The sequence below is a fragment of the Podarcis melisellensis genome (genome assembly GCF_964234715.1).
Source record: "Podarcis melisellensis genome assembly, chromosome: 10".
Taxonomy (NCBI): Eukaryota; Metazoa; Chordata; class Lepidosauria; order Squamata; family Lacertidae; genus Podarcis; species Podarcis melisellensis.
In genome coordinates, this window is record NC_138542.1 from 1,054,681 (window position 1) to 1,076,772 (window position 22,092).

At 40.6% G+C, this 22,092-nt stretch overlaps 1 protein-coding gene across 4 annotated transcripts in view; it reads right to left on the reverse strand.

The window, feature by feature from the left end:
* Nucleotides 1-22,092, reverse strand: part of RASSF8 (Ras association domain family member 8) — a 100,718-nt gene that overhangs the window by 28,747 nt on the left and 49,879 nt on the right. Inside the window, exons 1-2 of one of the 4 annotated variants that reach the window (XM_081927842.1) lie at nt 3,591-3,889; nt 2,143-2,237 (exon numbers count right to left, since the gene is read on the reverse strand). The exons of 1 other annotated variant lie outside the window; for it this stretch is intronic. The gene's annotated coding sequence lies outside the window, so the exon portion shown is untranslated. Of the gene's footprint in view, nt 1-762; nt 877-2,142; nt 2,238-3,590; nt 3,890-22,092 lie in introns of those variants that run through there. 2 more of the 4 variants (XM_081927843.1, XM_081927844.1) reach the window with 2 other exon arrangements.

Here is a 22,092-nt window from a genome sequence, read left to right on the forward strand (position 1 = left end):
CATTTGCTGCACATACCTTGGAAATACTCTTTTATTGTGATTTATTGCAGTGAGTACTGATGAAGTGAGTACTGATCAGTGCATCAGTACTCATCAGTGAGTACTGATGAAGTACTCACAGTAATAAGGTTTTAAAATGGTAATCATGCATACATGTTACAGATTAGCTTTAGTATAGGTACGTTATTTTTATACAGAAGGAAATTTATCTCAAGAGCTGCAATCATTTTTGCACAATAAAGAGGAAATTGCTTACATGTGATACTCTTCTTTCAAATAAGAGGCATGTGTATCATTTAGATAATCATTTTTTAAAAATAGATTTATCCCAACTTTAGTAACACTATTAATCCTCAACTACTAAACTGGAAGGGGGGCTTTTGTTTCTCAAGCATTGTAAGTTTATGTTTACCCTAATCCGTACGTTATACTTTCCAGGCTATAGTTTCAAATGTTTAATTAAACAGAACATGAAAAGGGAGGGTGCCCATAATATCCTAACCTACAGTTCACTCTTGGTACATATTTTTCAGTTAAATGCTATCAATGGAAGAAAAAATTAGCTATGTAGTGTTCTACATCAGCTGCCATTAAGTAACAACATGAACATACAGCTTGATCATGCTAGAAATCAATGGCCAAGGTCAAGCACGCACAGCTGGCTGAAACCGGCGACATGGCAGTTCACACAGGTAAGTTCTTCTTGCATATTGCCATTTTAAAATCAGGTCTGTGCAGAGTCATGTCGGTGGTGCATCTTACTCAGCATTTCTGCTTGCACCGGCTACGGCTCTCCAGAACATCCTTTTCATGTATAGATGCCAATGAGGGAAACCTGTGGCTTCGTATGGGTGAAGTATGTGCTCAACCGCTCCTCTCCTTTAGAACACGTTTGAAACTCTCATTCTTGGCAGTTTGCCTGAAGCGTTGTTGTTTGGTGTCGAGAACTATTTGGCTCAGAAATAGAAGACACAACAGGACTTAAAACATTTTGTTGCGTAAATGAGGAAAAATATAGAATATTATGTACAATTATTATTATTATTATTTTGCATGAGTGACGCCAAGCAAAGCTTTTCACATCAACATTATTAACTGTACTAAAGTATACCAATGTGCTACTTTACCAAGAGAAAGGCAAAAAGTTAGCACTCTAGCTTGGCTACAATCCTGCTCTTTGTTCTGCAAGTTTCCTTTCTAATGTTAATCTTTGAAAGTATGTTTTGACAGAGTACTGCTGGTATTGTGCAGCCGACAGAAAATTACGATACTGTTTGTTTGGGATTGAGAAGTCTAGTATTAGATTGCTAGTTGTCAGCAAACGACAGGATATACCACACGGTGTTTTTCCACTATATGACACCAGGCCCAGACCTGGAATACAGATAAAGCAACACTGTTTTATCAAACTTTTACATTCCTAGTACCATACATAAACACTCTGTTCCCCACTCATTTTGAACTCGGGTTTGTACTGAAAACAGAGAAATGTTATGCTGTGCACTTTGGGCAGGATTCATTGCTCTGCTGAATTTTCCCATTTTAATAAGTTTGATATGCAAAGTACAGCTACTACAATCAACATACAGAAGAATAATAACCTTTCAGGAACACCTCCCCAGACCCAATACAAAAAATAACCATGCCCTTTCAAGTCCTTCCCCCATAATGGTACAATTGGCACCCCTGGTTCATTTTTTTTTAAATGATGAAGCATACACAGGGAACAGGGACACAGAATGAGAGGCACTAGCAGCCATGTTTTTAGTTGAAGTCCACTCCCCACAAAACTGCAGTCCACCACCCAATTGCTGGTGGTGAGGGGGGTTTGCTGTTTTTAAAGTCAACAATTGTCATTTCCACCACTGTCAGATTTCAAAGTACTAGTGCCAGACCTTTGGCAAAACTACAGAAAGCTGAAATCATGCTTGCCAAAAACCAATCAGCAACCACTCTTGGAATATAGCTGTGCTGTCCTCATTGCTGCTAAGGCATTGCTATTATGTAATTAACTAGAAATTGAATTAAAATTGTAGTTCCACAAAGTAATTATAGTAACTATATTCCCCACTGCAATCTTATGCCTCTCTCTCCCCATGTACTTATAACCACTGGGATTCAGGGGTGCTAAGACAAACATACATTCCTGCCAGTGTTCGAAATTAGCCAGGTGTGTTTTGTGACTGGGGCAGGTCCAATTGTGACCAAGTGGAGATCTCTAGGTGCCAGGCTGGCGACTGGAGAAAGCAAAATGTCGCCTAGAGAAGGATCTGAAATATTTTCCTTGAATCTTGAATCGGTTTTATTCTGAATTGTTTGACTGATGTTTTAGTGTAAAACACTTTGAGATTTGTTCTTTAAAATATAAAGTGATATAGAAACAGAATGAATAATGATGATGATGATGCCATCGGGGGACGGTGCCTAGACATTCCATTGTGGTGACCGCAGCCTAGATTTAAGGTGCCATTTGGCGATTAGATTATATATCTGAGTTTCTAACACTGCTGCCTGCATTTTGTGGATCAGGCCAAAGCCCTATCTGGTCTAACATCCAAGGACTTAGCTACATTAATCAAAACAAAACAAAACAAAGCACTGTTATAAATGTGTTACAGCACTGTGACACCAGATGGCACTGTAGAGCTGAAACCAGAACATATGAAATTTTACATTGTGAGCTTTAAAATGTTTTTCTTCAGTCTTTTTTTATAGCTGTGTAGATGCAGCCCTAGTGTCAAGGTGCCCAACCAGATGCTCACAGGAGTACCTGAGCACAACAGCACTCTCCAGACCTGCAATTCCTAGAAACTGACATTAAGAGACACACTGCCTCCAAGAGGGGCAGTCGAACATCGTCTTATCCTCCAACAATCCTGCAAGGTAAGTCACTTGTCCAAGGCAACAAACTGCATTCAAGAGAAAAACCTTCCCCCTAATTAATGGCAGCAACCCGTCTATCTCTGTTCTAAATTTTATTTTTTATTAATGGAATTGAGCTTTACCACTAACATAAGAAAGAAAGCTCCCCGCCCTTGAAGCGAACAAGGGTGTGAAGTGCTTTTGCCAGCAAGCCAGGACTTCCACCGCTCCTCTTGACCACCAGCACCAGCACCTTCCTGCCAAGAGCCCCTTCCCATTGCTGTGCCCTTCCTGCTCCTGCCTGCCTTTCCCCTCCCCTGCCCAGGGCTGGTTTAGGGTGCTGGTTCTGGCTTTGTTGGGAGGGAGGAGAGGAAGAAAGGCCTGTGTGGCAGCTTTCATCCTCCCCCCTCAGTCATCTATGCACCATAACTGGAAAGCAACTTACACTTTCCTTTTGCACATCAACAGCAATTTGAATTGTGCGCCCATTTGTAAGTATAGACTATATAAAACTTCATTTTTTTGCTGTTATCAGATTTCAGACAATACCAATATGTATTTGCCACACTCCTAATGATGTCAATCCAGATATATGCCCATCTTGGTAGAGAAATCCAGTCAGTCCAGTCTGTGTACTTAAGTTCTGCATTTTCTCCACAAAAATATGCTGAAGCTCAAATTTCCTTTCAATAGCTAATTTTGCATGCTAACTTCATTTTGCCAACTACCTTTATTCAATTTGCCAGGGTTCCAGCCTTCTGTCAATTTCCACTTTTTAATAGCTTGGTGTTCTAAGCTTTGCTTCCCTCTCTTTAGCTTAAGTCCAACTTCTCAAAGAGTGGAATAAACTCTGGCAGTGATCAACTGCTGATAAGAGAACTAGCAATAGCTTCCTCTCCTCTGTGGAAGGAAACAGTGCAAGCTGCTGCATCATAGAGGGAGAGGAGAAAAAAATAGATGTGGTTCTGTTAAAATATTCTTAATTAGAGGAACTGAATTCACACTAAGGCAGTTGTTCTATGGGGTGGGTGGGTGGGTTGGTTGCTCCTGACCCTCGCAGAGGCGTTTGGGGGGAGGGCACAGGGAAGGAGAAGAGGGCAAGCCCTGCTGCACAACCAAAAGTCATTGTGCAGAGGTTCTACTGAAGGGTAGATGAATCCTAGCGAAAATATCCTTCCACCCAATCCACATATATTTTTGAACAGCAGCAGAATGTATGCAAAGGACAACAACAACAACAACAATATTTATACCCCACCCCTCTGGCTGGGTTTCCCCAGCCACTCTGGGCAGCTCCCAGTAGAATATTAAAAACAAGTTAAAACATCAAACATTAAAAACTTCCCTAAACAGGGTTGCCTTCAGGTGTCTTCTAAAAGTCGGTTAGTTGTTTATTCCTTGTCATCTGATGGGAGGGCGTTTGACAGGGCGGACGCCACCACCGAGAAGGCCCTCTGCCTGGTTCCCTGTAACTTGGCTTCTAACAGTGAGGGAACCGCCAGAAGGCCCTCGGAGCTGGACATCAGTGTCTGGGAGGAACAATGGGGGTGGAGACGCTCCTTCAGGGATACTGGGCCGAGGCCGTTGAGGACTTTCAGGGTCAGCACCAACATTTTGAATTGTGCCCGGAAATGTACTGGGAGCCAATGTAGGTCTTTCAGGACCGGTGTTGTCACTGGGCACTAGGATTGGGCATGCGAGCGTTCTGGAAAAGGCAACAAGTTTAGAAGGGGAGCCCAAGTCAAAAGAGTCTGAGAATAATGCCTTAAAATGCAAAAGGAAATTACTTTCATCCTTACCATAGTTCCCACAAAGCCTGTCATTAACCATAAAAGTATCATGGTGTTAAAAGGTAAAGATTCCAAAAGCACAATTTGCTCTTTTGACACAAACTAGCCAGTCACCAGACATGAAAACATCCAAGACCTGATGGTGAAATCATTGTGTGGAAACCTGAACAAAGCCTGCCAGTTTTGAATAATTTACTGTCAGCATACTGTTTTCCCATTCTCTGAAATCTGTCAAGTAAGCATAACCTTCCTCTTACCTAATGAGAGAAAATTAATCAAACTAGGCTTAATGATATATAAGCAGATAAGGCCAAGTGGGGGATGCAGTTCTTACAATCTGTACAAATCCTTTAATGGAATGACGAAACCAACATAATGAAAACCAAACAAAGACTGAAAAAGGTAAACATCCCAAATACTTAAATTCTCCTGGCAGATAGAAACAGCTTCTCCAAGCATATAGGTGCTGAATTCATTCCTCCTTATCTGAATTTGATTGTCAGTTACAAACCAATTTAAAATGCTTTCTTCTGGGATGGCTTCTACTCCCTACTTGGAAGGCTCCCCATATATCCCTTGTAATAAAGACATAAAACACTGTGGAACTAGTAAACGAAGAGCTAAATGAAATGCTTTCGCCTCTTCCCAACAGTGGGGGAAAGGGCGGGGACAGGCTTTTTAAAATAACAACTATCATTTCCATAATAAAACTTTATTTTTAGCACATGTTATTTAATGGCCCATCTAGACCAGCATCCAGTTCCCACAGTGGCCAATGGGTTGCCTGCAGAAAAACAAGAGCCCTCTCCCCTCCTGGTATTCAGAGGCATCGCTGCCTCCAACTGTGGAGACAGAACAAAGTCATCAGGCTTAGCTGCCATTGATAGCCTTCTTCTCCTCCATGAATTTGTCCTATCTTCTTTTAAAGCCATCTTGGTTGGTGGGCATCACAGCCTCTGGTGGGAGCCAATGTCATCGTTTAACGATGTGCTGTGTGAAGAAATAACTTTATCTGTCCTGAATCCATTCAGCTTCACTGGATGTCCATGAGTGTTATGAGTGAAGGGGGACGGACGGGCTTCGTTTTATAAACTTGTACCATGCCACCTCTTACTTGCCTTTTCTCTAAACTAACAAGTCCCAAACACTGAAGTCCTCCATCCTAGGGGAGTTGCTCCATTCCCTTTCAGAACTATTTCCAACTCTACAATATCCATTTTAACATGATAATGTAATAGGATCTGGTTGCATCAACCCACAGCATGGGAAAATTGATCTAGCATGGGAAAATTGATCCAATTTTTTTTTTACGAGACATTATATTCCATATCTAACTGATATAATTGTTTCAAGAGAACCCCAAGTTCTAACATATTTTGATCCTATTGCTGTCCACCCACCCGAAGGAGCTGCATATGCATAGTGTAAAATTGCCCAGGTCAGAAAATTTACACTGGTTTTAGATTTCCAATACAGTGGTACCTTGGTTTCAGAACAGCCCTGTTTACGAACGATTCGGTTTACGAAGTCCACAAAACCAGAAGCAGTGTCCTGGTTTGTGAACTTTACGTTGGTGTAAGGATGGAAGCCAAAAGGTGGAAGGGCACCGGTGGCAGGAGACCTCTTTAGGGAAAGCGCGCCTCAGTTTAAGAACAGACTTCCGTAATGGATTAAGTTCGTAAACCGAGGTACCACTGTATTTAGCATTTGATATTAAATAAGCTTGGTAATATAATTCCAAATTTGGAATATCAAATCATCACCCTCCTTTAATTTGTACTTGCATTTTCAATAAAGATATTCTTGGAATTGAAGAATCTCATAGACACTTCCTATTTTATCCAACTTAATATAACACAATGTCCTAGAAAAACAAGTGCACTTCATCATTCAAGCGGCAATTTGATAAGAAACTCCCCCCCCTCCCCAAATGTAGAAGCTATTCATTTGTACGAATTTGAAAAAGACCATTTGTTGAAGTGGATATTTTACTGTGACTTTAATGTTATTTAGCATTTCTCTATATGGTTGAAAACTCATTAGTAAAATAAAAGTACCATTTAGAGATTTCTTTTCTATGTTGTGTAGACTTCATTATGCAGCTCTCACAGATGATACTTATTGTGAAGAGAAGACAAAAAAGTTTGCAAAACTTAGTACTGGTGAGGAAAGTTATTCTCACTGTACAGAATGTTCCCTGAAGCCATGGGAGAAGCATCTGAATGATTCTGTATGGGTTTCTAGATTCCTGCAGACTCTTTCATATTCCTACCCTATTATGGGAGAATCCTCATTGATTCCATTTTTCACACCAGTGCAAACGCTCTACTATTCTATAAAAAAGTGGAAAAAGAGTATTGCAAAAGAATGCAATAATCAACCATAAATGTAGGTGTTAACAAGGCTATTAGTCTGGAAAACACAGTTTGAAACAGAAGCTTTAAACATAATCACTTTAAATCTATAAACTATGCATTGTCTCACTGGACTGAACAAATGCAAGGTCATTATAAAAGCTACAGCACAGATTGCGCAGGAACAAGCACCACATTGTTTCACAATAAACTTTTTGAAATCAGGAAGACAGTAAAGAGAGATCACAAACTCACATTCCTGAATAACATAGCAAGAGTTGACTTCCCAAGATAACATCATCCATTTTTCTTCTATATTAGGAGATTTAAAAGGAAAACAATGTACATGTGAAATTTGAATGGTTTTGATAGGTAAAAAAGGTAAAGGTAAAGGCGGTTAAGTCTAGTCAAATTCAACTATGAGGTGAGATGCTCATCTCACTTTTCAGGCTGAGGGAACCGGTGTTTATCCACAGACAGCTTTCCAGGTCATGTGGCCAGCAGGAGTAAAGTGCGCAAGAAACACATGGAAATGCCGTTTACCTTCCCACCGCAGTGGTACCTATTTATCTACTTGCACTGGTATGCTTTCAAACTGCTAGGTTGTCAGGAGCTGGAACAGAGCAATGGGAGCTCACCCCGTCATTGCGGGGATTCAAACCGCTGACCTTCTAATTGGCAAGCCCAAGAGGCTCAGTGGCTTACACTACAGTGCTACCCACGTCCTTATGGTTTTTATACAAGCACTTGAGCTGACTTTTTTAAATATGCCAGGCAGACTTGAAGTTCATGGGGGTTTTTTACATTAAGGAACCTTCAAATACAAAAACACTAACATTTTCTAAAGTAATACAGACCAAGAATCACTCTACTACCTGATTGTACTTAGTTTGCAGCTCAGCTCCAAGTCAAGCTGGACAGATAGTAACAGGTCCAAAAAGAAATACAAAGAATAACTGATCTGATGGCTGAAAACTGCACAAAGAGCTTTCAAAGTATTGTTTTAACACAGACAAGCAAACTTTTGATAGTAAGAAAGATCACACATGAAAATTGTTACACCACCTTGCTACTACATTCTCTCTGCTTACTGACAGTGAAGGGTAAAAACCAACTGCTGGTGCCAAAACTGAGTGCAAAAAATGTGTCATTAATCCCATAATCCTAATTCCCCATTCTTTCTTTAGCCCCTGAGGTAACTTAATATCCAATTTCCTGGACTGTGATCTTGTCAGCTTTCCAACAACTTAAATAGGACAGGACCTGGTTGATAGGTGTTCTCCCATCCAAATGCAGTGACTGCAGGAAGTATTGGTGACTCAAGAGAAGGCTGCCATCATGCTGAGACAGTTTCAAAGACGATGCTTCTCTCTACCACAGAGTGCACCTTCTGATCGGCAAGCTCTAGGGCTTTGTGGTTTAACCCACAGCACCACCCACTCCTTTACCTTTTTTCTATGCACACTGCCTCATAAACAACGTCAACGTTCTCTGACTGACTGAAAATAATAGAAACACACGAAGTAACATAAACAACAATTAAAGGGGGGAACTAGATAAACACAAACACACACCCAAGAAATCTAAAAAAGATTTTTAAAAGACACATAGGCCCACATTTACTCAAGTTACTTAAAAGGCCTGGGTGGACAGAAAGATCTTTACCTGGAGCTGGAAGGTCCACAAAGACGGCAGCAAGTGAGCCTTCTTGAATGCCACTACTCCTGAAAAATCCTCCTCCTGGTACTTGAGAGAGAGCACCCGGCAAGGGCACCCAGAGCAGGGCCTTCAAAGAGGCTTTTAAGGCTTGAGTAGCTGCTTGTGAGACAGGATTGTCTTTTGATAGTCTGGTCACAGCTTTTAAAACGTTTAAGCCAGCACTTTAAATTGGGCCCCCCAAAATTGCAAGCCACTGGCACTGATAAAACAGACATAATATGGACTAACAATAATATTTCATCCAAGTTTCCCCCAGAAAGGTGATCCAGCTATGCTGATGATTTGTTGAAGTATATGGAGTCTATGGCAATGCAAGTGTTTTAGTGCTCCTTAACTGGATCACACATACTAAAAATTTGAATATCAGTCAATTGAGTCATAGAGGCAGGTCCCCAGAAGTCGGCCTACAGAGATCTAAGAAACAGATTAGTGGAAAGTAGAATTGCAGCACAATAAATATCAAATGCATGCAGCATCTGTGCACATTCAGGGCTTCTTTCACTCACAAAATGTGAAGACTCTGCAGCCTAAGTGTCAAGCTTTTGATAACAGTGGTGATGGGCTAGCTAAACACATAAAAGTGAAAATTATGTGTGAACGTAGTATCATTGAGCGGTATTTTGGCTACAGGACCATTTTCTTTCACTTCCACTGAAGAAAAATCGTATATACACATTGGGATAGATAAATTATAAGTTGAAGGGCAATGTATACCCAAAATGATCCCATAGAGAAAGGGTCCAAGAAACAGTATGTCCATTTACAAATTCAGTAATGATTGTGGGCTAGTTTCCAGGATATTCTACTGTCCTGATTTTCTGAGAAGTTAAGTGGATATAATTAGTGTTGTTTCCTGAAACTCAGGAACATGTCCAAAAGGAATTCAACAAAACATCTCTAGATTCCTCCAGTGACAATAAACAAGCATTCTCCTACTCCTAACATAAATGGGGAATCTAAAGTAGCAAAGTAAGATCCAAGAGTGCAAAACCACCACAAAACAACAATCATTGGGTAAAACTGCAATTATATAGCAGAACGCAAGTAGAGTCAGCAAAGCCTATCAAAAGTTCCCAAGCTACATTATTTAACCCAGAGTACCCTTGGGGCTAACTGTATATATATATTTTTAAAGGTACTGGGTTTTCCCATTTTTCAGCACATTGAAGAAGTTGGCGATTCAGCATTACTATGCCAAAACTCTTTTTACAGACTATCAGGGAATGCCGTTTCACCAAGCCATCTTCTAGCTCAGTCCTCATTTTTTTGACAGAATTCTGGACACCCAATATCCTGAGCTTCTAACTGGCCTCACTGTGGAGCACCCTCTCCGCTATATTATCTTTTAGGTACTTGCTTAAAACATTATATCTGACATTTTAAGACTTCATATTTTATACCATTGTCTAACAAACCCAGAAGTACATGTTTCTGTTTGCAAACTTCCTTTTGGAAGCCAAACGTCCAACGCGGCTTCTGATTGAGTGCAGGAAGCTCCTGCAGCCAATCAAAAGCCACACCTTGGTTTTCAAACATTTTCAGAAGTCAAACGGACTTCTGGAACGGATTCTGTTTGAGAACCAAACTACGACTGTATACGATATGAAGAGAAACCAGAGTTTGCACCAAAGTGAAAAGAAGCAGAAGTCCCAGCAAAGGAAAAATGGCTACAAAAACTTATGGAATATGCAGAAATGGCAAAACTTACCAGAATAATAAGAAATCAAGATAACAACATTTTATAAAAGAATGGAAATAGTTTATTGAATGTTTACAGATAATTTGCAAACCGATAAAAACATTGGCAGGATTATTGCAATAACCTGCAGTTTCATAAGAGTATATATTTAAAGTAATTAAATGAGCAAAAATGAATTTGGATATGCAGAAGATAATAAAAAATAAATTTAAGGAACCGCAGAAAGAGGGGGAAGGAAGTCAAACTTTGAAGTGTTAAACTTATTGTAAATCTAATGAAATGTATGAACTTGAAAAGTATAAATAAAAACTAAAAAATAAATAAATGGAACAAGCTGCTGTGAGGTCTCCTGCTGGTGGGCCACCCCCACATTTGCTGGGTGGGAGGGGAGTGCCAGACTGTGGGATGCGTCACTCAGAGTGGCAGTCCCCATTTCACCCAGCAAATGTCAATGGGCACCAGTGGAAGGCTGGCTCAGCTGGGGGCAGAGGCACAACTCCACTCTGTCAGGATATCTAGAAATGTTGTTACCTCTTTGCTGTGACTGGGTGTCCTTCGGGAAAGCTGGAGCTGAGAAACATTAGTGACTAAGTTGAGAACTACAGATGAAGGCAAATTAAGATGTTTGCATGAGATAATAGTTCTCACCAATTGGTGCCTTAGCTCCCTGAAAATATCACCTGAATATGCTACTGTTTTACACAACCCTACATGAAACCTGCCCTTAAGTTTTAAATTTTCTAGCATGGTGCAGCGCCTGGGATATTAGGCTTTAACAGAAACATGGAAGACTCCAGTTTAAAACTCTTTGGCGCATTGGATGGGGCCTTGGGCAAGTTGCTCTATCTCAGCTTCACCTACATGAAACAGGTTTGCTACTAGGCCTGTGCGATGTATTGCTACATCGTTCAGTACAAGTATGAAGTCTGCATTGTGGTAAGCATTTCATTTAATTTGACCGGGCAACATATTGCAAACCGTGTTCAAAATTCCAGGGGGCAGTATAATTGTGGGCAATTTGAGTGGTCCCGTCCCTGTATATGGTGATTGCTGGCTGCTGCCTTCCAAGGGGCAGGAAGGGGAGGAGAGCAGGAGGAGCCAAACCAACTGGGTTCCATTGGAGCTGGTTCCCTCTGGATGGCTTCCCTCTCGGCTCCCTTTCCCCTCCCTTCTCCCGTTGATGGCAGTCTAGTGTCCCAATCCCTGCTGTGCCTTCCTTGTGGTTCGTGTCAGCCGATGGCAGAACAGTTCCAGGCTCAGCGCTTTGCCATAACTGCCGTGTTTCCTCTCCCCACTCTGGCTGCTTTGTCGCAGTTCAGCCAGCTGTCAGGCACAGAACTGCCCAGCACCTCCTTTTCCTCTGCCTGCCCCACTTTCCTTGCTTGACAGGCTGCTCCCATTTTCACCCTGGCTGCCCCTGCTCCTTCACCCACTCACCCCATCTCCCCCACCCACAGATCTCCATGGCTGCTCCATCGCCCAATCTTCACGCAAACCCTACATAGTTCCATGTTTCAGATACTGTGATATCTTGCTATATCACAATGTTTAGCTGTCATGATGTTGAAAACCAAATTATCACCCAGCCCTACTTGCTGCAACACACTATCTAATTTTTGGAGGAAGAGTGATTCAAATGCAACCCAAAACCTATGAAAGAAACTTACCCCATGGACCATTACTGAACTCCTCCTCAAGAAGAGGGCAGCTACCATGTTTTAAGACTGGTATAGCACTAGGTGTAGAGAAGAATTATTTAGATTCAATGCAGCTTTTATAACGTAAGCATTTACTCATAATTTACAGTTCACCTAAACCTAATGGGATTGTAACAGGTAACAGCCGCTGTGTATTAAAAGATTAGCCCCTGCCCTTGAACAATGCGCTGAATTATACAGGCCAGGGAGAAACTAAAGAACCAAAACTCAGGGAGAAACAAGGTCAGCTGCAGGTTTTTCAGTGTTAGAGGCAGCTGATAATGAATCTTCACTAGCCATGCCAGTCATTTCCTTTTTAAAAGCAAAGGTAGTAAAATCTAGGGGGGAGGGGACCTGCAATGCTTTTCAGACTGTTTTACCACATAAATTCTTCTCCCCTTGTTCTTCTCTTCCTCCTCCATGACTCTACACTTTCCGGTAATTGACTCTTTGTTAACTGTTGTATACAAAATGAGTTTAATGTGGATACAGTATAAATATCTGCTATAGTTATATTTATTGTTGTTGTTGTTTAGTTGTTTAGTCGTGTCCGACTCTTCGTGACCCCCTGGACCAGAGCACGCCAGGCCCTTCTGTCTTCCACTGCCTCCCGCAGTTTAGTCAAACTCATGCTGGTAGCTTCAAGAACACCATCCAACCATCTCATCCTCTGTTGTCCCCTTCTCCTTGTGCCCTCCATCTTTCCCGGCAATAAAATGTCTATCTGGTGGAGCTGAGGTCCAACTCATCAGGGCCCAACATGTAGATGACTGCTATTTTAAATCTTTGACATTAGTTTAGAAAGGTCAAATTATTTACATTTTTATGTGCTTGAAAGCCTGACTATGTTGCCATAGACACACCGCTGTGTCTACAGTGTTCTTGTTCCACCACTTAATGGCCAGCCGTGTCCAATAAGAAAGCACCATTTTTACTCTCAACAGTCCATTAAGTTTACAATTAAAACAACAAAAGACCCAGTAGCCTACATATTGCAAGCTACAACAGCTTTCATTGGCTTTAACAAGAATGTAACCGAAAGCCTCATGATATTTCCCTGTTCTATGTAAACCTATGCCTGGTTTGCCCAAGTACAACATCTGAAATGTCAAGGTTACCCAAAGCATTTCCAATGGGAAGATTTCTAACCCATGCAGACCAAGTGACCTGTAAGAAATTGGTGAAGACTTATGTGGCAACAGCTGTTGGAAATGGCACATTTTAAAGAGACACAATCTTCACCTCTGGATCTTAATGCTTTGTGTTTTGCAATTAGTCACTTCCTGGAGACGGGAATGTCGCACCAGCACGGAAGGAGGAAAAAACTTAAAACACATAGCAGAGTTTCCAAAAAATTGACCAGAGGCTTCATCCAGCAGAGCTTTACTGGTGCTGAGGGCAAATGAGCATAATGGTCACAAATCCAATACATTTAGGATTGGCATAGTCCTAATAACCCAGTTGCAGCACTTACAATAAAACTTACAAAAGCTATACTAAGTCTAAACCATAACACTACTGTATAGCATACAGAACACTAGAACAAAGAGAGATAGAAAACAAAAAGTGAGTGAAATCCAGGCTCCCCCTGGCCTTACTATTATAGTCAGTACGACCTTGACAGAAACATAACTGAACCAGTTTAAACCAGCTGTACTCAGCTTCCCAGAGAAATAACCCCAAAATCAAAAACTTTCTTCCTGTTTATTGCACATAGAAAGAAACATTTCACAAAGAGAAGAAACCTTCTAGAACCTCTTGAACAAATCAGAATAGGAAAGATCTCTACACATCAGATCAATACTTTCTGTACTAAGAAATGCAGGGCAGGGAATGCCAGGCAATACAGGAATATCATGTTGGCAATCACGTGATGCCATAGGAAAAAACTAGTGCCAATGACTAGGCCATCCCTCTGGACTTCTATCCTGCCTGCTACCCCAGAAACCTGCTCTCTCTCTCACCTGCCATGGGGACTACAGTAGACCCCAATCAGCTGTAGGACCTGGAGGCCTGGCCAGGTGCACCTACTGTTTCTCTATGTATTATGGCAAAGACAACCAAAGTGAATGAATTTTAATAAGAACAAATGTAAGGCAGGAATCATCAGATGCACAATAAAGGATGGATGACACTTTGCTTGACAGCAGGACATGTGAAAAGAATCTTAGTAGAGCACAAGCTTAACATGAGTCAACAGGGTGATGCAGCAGAAAACAAAAAGCTAATGAAATTCTAGGTTGCATCAACAGAAGTGTAGTGTCCAGCTCCAGGAAGTGATAATATTGTTCTATTCTGCTTTGGTCAAACTCCATCTTGAGTACTATGTCCAGTTTCGGGCATCACAGTTTAAGAAGGATATTGACAAACTGCAATGTGTGTAGAGGAGGACAACCAAGATGATTAAGGGTCCAGAAACCAAGCCTTATGAGGAACGATTGAGTTGGGTATGTTAGCCATCTTCAAAAATTTAAAGAAACTGTCATATGGATGATGGAGGAAGCTTTTTTTCTGCTGCTCTGGAGGGGAGGACCCAAACCAATGGAACTAATGACAAGAAAGGAGATTCCTCCTAACCATTGGGAAGAACTTTGGGACATTAAGAGTGGTTTGACAGTGGAATGGACTACCTCAGAAGGTGATAAGACTCTCTTTCATTGGAGATTTCCAAACACGTTGGATGGTCATCTGTGGCCCCAGAGATCTTTAGCTGTGATTCCTGCATTGCAGGAGTTTGGACTAGATTACCCTTTGGGTCCCTTCCAATTCTATGATTCTTTGGCCCCTGGCCACCTAGCAGGGATTGGCGGTTGCTGGAGTACAACATCTGGAGAATACCACACTGGCTACATCCATACTAGAGACACACCTACTGTATCCTTCACTCAAACTTTCAGCCACAACTACTGAAATGGAAGAAAGTAAAGGACAGAGCAGAGAACGGGAGTCCCTTGGGGTTGCAGACTGTGCTGAAGGAAGAAAAAGGAGTAGCAGGATTTTCACCAAAGCAGATGAAAAATAAGGACTGTGAAGTTGGTCAAGGTAGGTTGGAGTGGGGGAAAAGTGGCATACATTTAAGCAACTGTTGGGAGAATGTGAAGGGGCAGCAGGACAGACCACTGCTGAAGAGAAGGGGAAGCCCCACTGAACTGTTGGAATTTACTTCCGAGTAAAAGATAACATCCAGATGAGGACTGGAAACAACTCTTTCCCCCCAAATGTACCCAAATTGCTTCTTTTGTTTATTTTATTGTATTACATTTTGAATTCCATAAAATTATACTTGTGAAATTCCGCATGAGGTTTAATTCCTCCTTTTTGCCTTTCATGCCTCAATTCCCCCCTCCTACCCTACCTTCTTTCTTGCCTGGGGCTCCCTGTCCATTAGTTCTGTACTGGTTTCTGTGAAGATTTTTTAAGTGTTCTTATTTGGCAGCCTTTTCATTTTTACTTGATTGAGACTTTATACTTATGGATATATGATTTACTTCCCCCCACCCCCGGGAAAAAATGGGAAAATAAGATGCAAATGCCTGCCAGTAAAGGCGAGGGTTAAACTGCTTGCCTCTCCCCACCCTTTTTGGAGCCCTTAAGATCAGAGAGAAATGCAAAACCAAATAGGCAGCCACTGCTGCTATACTGCTCTCTCTCACACAACAAGCACAGCAGACATGCAGTTGCTGCTCATGCTGCCAATTTCTTGCAACAAAGCCTGTTCCTCTGGCAGGTTCAATGAAGACTTTGTTTAGTCCTGGGAGTTCCTCCTGGATTGTCAGCAGGCTCTGCATAATTAGCTGAGCTCTAAGTGGAAATATACTGGTGAAGCTGAAAGAGTTTGCTGGTTTGTGTGAGGGCTTATCATTTCTTATTGGTTATGAGGGAGGAGGAAGAGAGCAAACAAAGCTGGAGACACCTGCCTGCAAATTATCTGTAAAGTATCAGTGCAGCTGAGCTACCCCCTGGGAAGCTGTCAAGTCTCCACCTTTTGCTCACTGCATGTTGCCTTGTTGAAACACTTATCACTTTGTTATTTCAATACCAGTATTCATATGGTGATTTATCGCACAGCCCTAGCTCCCACCAGGCAGCTCCCCAAGACCATGCAGCTCTGTTGGGTGGGAGGCGCATCCGCTCGGAGTTTCACACCCTCCCCCTTTGCTTCTTGTCCAACACCCAAGCAGTCTTTCCAAAGCAAGCAAGGCAGGGCTCAGGCGGCGCTGAGGGAGGTTGGGAAAAGAAAGAAGTTCCTCCACTTCTCACAGACTGGCTCAGGCACAAAGCAAGCGATCGGAAATCTTGCCTTGGTCGTGTTTGAGCAGTTCCCAGGTGTGGAATGCACCTGATGAATGGGTAATTTCAAATGCTGCTCTTAACTCTAAAGTCACATTTTTAAAACAGTATCTTCCCATTGAAAACAAGGCTTTAGGAACAGCAACAGACTCCAAGGAGTGTTCATTTAGCTTCCTGTATGCACCCACCTATACAGTGGTACCTCGGGTTAAGGACTTAATTCGTTCTGGAGATCTGCTCTTAACCTGAAACTGTTCTTAACCTGAAGCACCACTTTAACTAATGGGGCCTCCTGCTGCTGCCGTGTTGCCGGAGCACGATTTCTGTTCTCATCCTGAAGCAAAGTTCTTAAACCAAGGTACTATTTCTGGGTTAGCGGAGTCCTTAACCTGAAGTGTATGTAACCTGAAGCGTAGGTAACCCGAGGTACCTCTGTACTGAGACAACCATGAGTCCCTGGAGCACAATAATTTAAATAAAAGTGAGTGGTTCAGGACCATCACTCTCCAGCCAATCCACCTCAGTACTTAAAATCTTTGAACTTTAATCATTTATGCACCAGCATGTGAACAATCTGCTGACAGCAGAACCAACTATGGAAGTCTGCAGAGGGCTTATCCATAAAACATTTTAAAGAAACAGCAACTTGAACAGTCACTCAAGTTTTAAAAATGCAGATAAATGTTCAGAATTCAAGGAAGAACGAAGGGGAGGGAACAACTGAGGATATAGCTGAAAGACAAGAAAGAAGTAGAAAAACATTAAGACTCATAATTAACTAATTAGAAATAATAAAATTTTAAATTAAATTAGAATGATGAATTTAAGAATATTAACCTGGAATGTAAATGGCCTTAACAAAAAGGTAAAAAGATATAAGATAGAACGCATGATACAAAAACAGAATTTAGATATAATATACTTACAGGAGATACGTGTTGCAAGAGTCTTTACAATCAGAGTTGGAAGAGACCACAAGGGCCATCGAGTCCAACCCAAGAAGGAGACTCCACCACACTCCTTGGCAGCAAATTCCACTGTCGAACACTGTCTTGTAGTTTGGATCCATTGCTCCGTGTCCGCTTCTCTGGAGCAGCAGAAAACAACCTTTCTCCCTCCTCTATGTGACATCCTTTTATATATTTGAATATGGCTATCATATCACCCGTTAACCTCCTCTTCTCCAGGCTAAACATGCCCAGCTCCCTTAGCCGTTCCTCATAAGGCATCGTTTCCAGGCCTTTGACCATTTTGGTTGCCCTCCTCTGGACACGTTCCAGTTTGTCAGTGTCCTTCTTGAACTTGAATTAAATTTAAATCAAGAAACAGGTAAAAAAAAAGTGGTCTAGGATGCCAGTAAAGCAGTAATGACAGGGTTTTTTACATCCAACAAAATGCTTATCAGAATAAAATTAGAGAAGGAAGGAAAGAAAGAAAGAAGTACTGGATGAATTGATTAAAAAAGAAAGAGTTGGTTAACAACCCGGGGAATGAAGCAATAAAACAAACAATAAAGATGTTACAAACTGTTATGTTTCCAAGGGATTGCTTGAGAGCAATCAGGCAAAGGCCTCCCTGGTCGGCTGTAAAGCCTCATTATTGGTGCCAAAAACCCTTCACCATGCAGAGCGCCACTATTCCGTGGCTCGCTCATTCACTGGCAGAATCTGTGAGTGGGTGGGCCTTAAATTTCCCCCAGCAAAGTAATTTCTTGACGCCCAGTCTGCGCCTCCCTTCTCTGCGTGAAACCTTACTGCGCAAGTAGGGCGTGGGTAACGGTGGACCTCTCCCCTCCCCGCTTTGTCCAGGCCAGGTGTCCTGGCAACGCCTTGCCTCCTCCGAACCCTGCAGCTCCTCTCCACTACCTTTGGGGGCTCTCTGTAATCCATCCAGCTTTTCCTCTCTCCCTCCTGCACCGATGGCAGCTCCCTAACACAAACACAATACTCAATGATGTTAAATCAGGAAATAGAATGGAAAATAAAAAGGATGAAACAGAAAATTTTTGAATATGCCAACAAACCAGGCAAATTGCTGGCATGGCACTTAAGGAGAAAACAGGGCATAAATTTAATAAATAAATTAAATTTAGAGGGGAAAGTAATAGATAATCTGAAAGATACACGAAGGCAAATTGTAGAATACTATACAGAACTGTACTAAGCGGATCCTGAAAACAAAGAGAAAAGTGAAGAATATTTAAAACAAAATAAGCTACCAAAAATTCCAAAAGAGAAAATGGCTTTTCTAAATGCACCCATTTCGACAAAGGAGGTGCAAGAGGGAATTAAACAAGCTAAAATAGGTAAAACGCCAGGGCCAAATGCATTATCAGCAAAGTATAAAAAATTGCAAGACTTTCTGGTACAACCACTTAAAGAGTTAATGGATGAGATATTAGGGATGGGGAAAGTACCAGAATCCTGGAAAGAGGCATCTATGACATTGATTCCAAAGCAGGATGCTGACCCACTTTTAGTTAAAAATTATAGGCCAATTTCTCTATTAAACAGTGATTATAAATTATTTGCCAACATACTAGCTAACTGAATGAAGAGGGTTTTAGTCAATTTAATTCATCATTAATTCATCAAACGCAGATTAAATGTTCAGAATTCAAGGTAGAATGAAAAGTACAAAAAGTTGTCAACTAGTAAAGGAGTTACAAAGAGATAGTATTAGTGCAGAGAAAAATCTACCTTAGTCCATGCTTGTTTTTTTTAAAAAAATACACCTCAGAAAACTCCCCCACTGGTCTTAAAATTGTTGAAAGCTACTAAAAAAGTTATAAGAAGGGAAGCAGGCACCCCATCTCTGAAAGAAGAACAAAAAGTGATATTACACCTGTCCTTTGTCAACTTTTCATATATGGTCTTTTAAGCTTGCAGATCTTCCTCCAACTTGTTTTTATGAGAATATTATTCTTTAAAATTATCCTTTTTTAAAAAAAAAGTTTTGCTTCTTGTCCACTGGAAAACAATGCTAAACTACACAATGGAAGTTCAGATGGAAAAATGCCTAGCATCCCAACTTCATTCAGCTTCAGATAAATAGTTCTAAGCCACCAACCATAGATGAGCAGACACTTTAGAAAAACTTTTCCCCAAAGAATCTCAGTACCTTAAGCAATGACAGCAGAGAAATGTATCGCAAGTATTATTTAACTTAAGATCATGTTATTTCTCGGGAACTTACATTGAGAACTATAAAGTGTGAAATCCAACCTAGAACTCTCTCGGATCATAATTCGGTAGTTTTGGAAATAAAAGGCAAATCACAGGGCGAGTTCAGATGGAGAATGAATGAACACCTGCTGGAGAATGATGAGGTGGTTGAAAAAGCTAAAACCACCTTAAAAGATTATTTCGACCTGAATCTCAATACAGAAACAAGTATGGATATAGTCTGGGACGCCAGTAAGGCGGTTTTAAGAGGGTTTTTCATTCAACAAAATAGCTACAGGAGGAAAGTAAGAGAACAAAAGAAAGAGGAAATCCTAAACCAGCTAAGAGAGTGTGAGAAAAAATTAACAACAAACCCGAAAGATGAACAAAACATTCAAATAATAAAAATGCTACAATCCCAATACTCAATGTTAACAAGCCAAGAAATTGAATGGAAAATTAAATTAATGAAACAAAAATACTTTGAGTCAGCTAACAAAATGGGCAAATTACTAGCTTGGCAACTGCGAAGAAGACAAAAACAAAACATAATAAACAAAATAAAAATAGAGGAACAATTGATAGAAGACCCAAAAGAAATAAAGGAGAATTTCCTCAAATTTTATGAGAAGTTGTATAAAAAAGAAGAAGAAATAACCCAAATAGAAAAATATTTAGAAGACTGCAGCGGGAGGACCATAACAGAGGAAGAAAGAACTCAACTAAATAACCCCATAAAAGCAGAAGAGATCCAAGATGCGATAAAGAAGATGAAAATAGGGAAAGCCCCAGGACCAGATGGACTGCCAGCTAAATATTATAAAGCATTGGAAAACCAATTAACGCCAGTGCTATGTGACATTCTGAACAATATATTAAGAGGAGGAAAAGTACCAGAGACATGGAAAGAGGCTCACATTACGATGATCCCTAAACCAGATACGGATAAACTGAACATTAAAAATTATAGACCCATATCACTATTAAATAACGACTACAAAATCTTTGCGGAGGTGATGGCAAGCAGACTCAAAAAATGTCTAGTAAACTTAATACATAAGGATCAGGCAGGATTTCTCCCAAATAGGTTTCTTAAAGATAATGTAAGGCATACCATAAACATTATTGAATATCTGGAGTCTAAGAACGAAATACCCGCGGCGCTGATCTTTATCGATGCCGAAAAGGCATTCGATAATGTTTCATGGAAGTTCCTATTGAAAAGTATGGAGAAAGCAGGGCTAGAGGGCGAGTTCATGGATGGAATAAAAGCAATATATTCGAATCAATCGGCAAAATTGATTATAAATAACAATCTAACAAATTCTTTTAAAATTGAAAAAGGAACAAGACAGGGATGCCCTCTATCCCCGCTTTTATTCATTATGGCATTAGAGATAATTACAAACAAAATGAGAGTAACATCAGAAATTCGAGGGATCAAAATAGGAACAAAAGAATACAAATTAAAAGCGTATGCGGATGATTTAATGTTATCTCTGGAAAACCCGCAAAAAAGTCTAGGCAGGGCCTTGGAGATGTTAGAAGAATTTGGCAAGCTATCTGGTTTCAAATTAAATAAATTAAAGACAAAAATGTTGACCAAGAATATTGGAAAGAAGGAAAGTGAAAAACTGGAAATGCAGCATGGAATTAAGGTGGCAAAAAAATAACCAAATTCCCAGATATTTTATTTTTTTTGCCACCTTAATTCCAAATACAAAAAAATATAAATCTAATTCAGGATAACTATCTTACAACACGGAAGGAGATAAAGAAAGACCTATATACGTGGAACAGAGTGAAGCTCTCATGGACGGGAAGGATGGCGGCGATAAAAATGAACTTACTTCCAAGAATGTTATTCTTGTTTCAAAACATCCCAGTGATCAGAGGATCTAAAATTTCACCGATTGGCAAAGAACCCTTTCGAAATTTATATAGCAAGGCAAAAGGCGAAGAATTAGATTCAAACTCCTTACAGATCGGAAAGAAAGAGGGGGTTTCTCGGTACCCAATTTGAAATTATATTTTGAGGCTGCTTGCCTCTGCTGGATCAAAGATTGGATTAACCTGGAAAATACTGACTTGTTGGACCTAGAGGGGTTCGACAATAGGTTCGGCTGGCATGCCTACCTATGGCAAAACAAAGAAAAGGTACATAAAGGGTTTTCAAGCCATATTATAAGAGGGCCCCTATACGAAGTGTGGGAGAGAAATAAAAAACTCCTAGAATGGAAAACACCTTGGTGGTTATCACCAACATATTCTAATAATTAAAAAAGTAAATATGGAGGGAGAAAGGCTAACCTATGAAGACCTACTGATAAGATCAGAAAGCGGATGGAAGATGAGAACATATGAGGAGTTGAAAGATAAATTAACAGGCTGGTTACAATTCCATCAAATAAATGAAGTATGGACAGACGATAAAAAAGTAGGAATGAATGAGAAGAAATCCAAATTTCAAATAGAAATAATTGAAGGCAAATCCAAATTATTATCCAAAATGTATAA